Genomic DNA, 1,851 nt, shown 5'->3' on the forward strand with positions numbered 1-1,851 from the left:
ATGAAGCAAACCCTCCACATTCCAACCTCCCCCAGGCCCTGGCAAGCACCTGAGCTCCCTGGATACGCCAGACATCCTGAGCCTTCTTCAGGAATCCCTCTTGACTGGGCAGCTCTTTAATGATTTGCTTTTTTTTTTTTTTTTGAGACGGAGTTTCGCTCTTGTTGCCCAGGGTGGAGTGCAATGGTATGATCTTGGCTCACTGCAACCTCCACCTCCCTGGTTCAAGCGATTCTCCTGCCTCAGCCTCGCGAGTAGCTGGGATTACAAGGGCCCGCCACCACTCCCGGCTAATTTTTGTATTTTTTACTAGAGATGGGGTTTCACCATGTTGGCCCGTCTGCTCTCAAACTCCTGGCCTCAGGTGATCCACTTGCCTCGGTGGCCCAAAGTGCTGGGATTACAGGCGTGAGCCGCCGTGTCCGGCCTGTGATTTGCATTTTGAGCCATCTCTTTTCTTGCATCTCAAACAAATTTAAGGTCAAGTCTCAACTGGCGTGGATATTATACTGCAGCCCCAAGCTAGGGCCTGGATCTGGGCTTCACGCCCCTGGTCGCAGGTGCCATCAGACAGCTGGCCTTCCTGCTCTCATACTTGAGAATTCGCCTCTCTTTCTTTTGAGCTCAGCCATGTGTTTATAGCTGGGGGATCTGTGTCCACCTGGTTCATTTCTGTTGCTAAAACCCTCCACGTTTTTTCTCACCCTCCCACATAACCTCTGACGGCAGCCTTTCCATTTACAGCGCAGAAATAATGGTGCCTACCTCCCCCAGACGTGAGCTGGGACCGTAGGCTGGTGCGTCGCTTCTGAAAAGTGAATACCGAGTGTATTCCAGGACCCGCTGAAACGCAAAGTCAGGCCACCACTTAAGAGGATTGGAGGGCCGAGCGTGAATTTAAAATGACTACTAGGTAATCACACCTTCTCTTAACTGGCCTGCTTCTTTGCTGGGTTTTATTTTAAGCGCTTCGGAGCATTTGTGTTGCTTTTGTGATCCTTCGTTCGTTCGTGGTTCTTTTGCAGCCAAGCCCTCCCCCGGCTTATGCAAATATGAGTCCCCCAGAAGGCAGCCCCCACACCAACTGCAAGGGACAGAGATAGTAAATTCCACAGCCAGGTTCTGGGTTTCGCCACCATCAGGAGAGATGAGGCCTGGAGTTCGGGGCTGGGGGCAGGGCACAAAGCCCCTCCTAAAATATCCCCACTGCCCACAGAGCCCCGTCTCCGTCAGCTCTTCTGCAACAGAAGACACATGCCTTTGGACTGTTGTTACCAAACCAGAGTCTGCCCGCCTCGCATGGCAAAGCCTAATTCTGACATCAGGGCTGCAGTGAAGAGAAAATGAGGCGTTTCACGCAGGAGACTCCCAGCAGGCAGAGTCGGCCAGCTCATGCTTAAAACCCAGACTCCCCGACGGCTTCCCAGTGGCTTATGGGTAAGGGTTTTTAAAGGTGGGGAGGGTCCGGGCACAGCAGCTGAGGCCTATAATCCCAGCACTTTGGGAGGCCAACACAGGTGGATCACTTGAGGCCAGGAGTTCGAGGCGAGCCTGAGCAACATGGTGAAACCCTCTCTTTACTGAAAATACAAAAAGTAGCTGGGTGTGGTGGTGCGTGCACCCCTGTAATCCCAGCTACTCGGGAGGCTGAGGCATGAGAATTGCTTGAGCCCAGGAGGTGGAGGTTGCAGTGAGCCAAGATCACGCCATTGCACTCCAGCCTGGAAGACAGAGCGAGACTCTGTCTCAAAAATAAATAAATATATAAGTAAATAAATAGAAGTATGATATCTCGAAGCAGCGGCCCACAGGTCATAGGTGGATTTGAAGGTTTTTTTTTTTTTTTTTTTT

This window comes from Mandrillus leucophaeus, unplaced genomic scaffold (genome assembly GCF_000951045.1).
Source record: "Mandrillus leucophaeus isolate KB7577 unplaced genomic scaffold, Mleu.le_1.0 Scaffold506, whole genome shotgun sequence".
NCBI lineage: Eukaryota > Metazoa > Chordata > Mammalia > Primates > Cercopithecidae > Mandrillus > Mandrillus leucophaeus.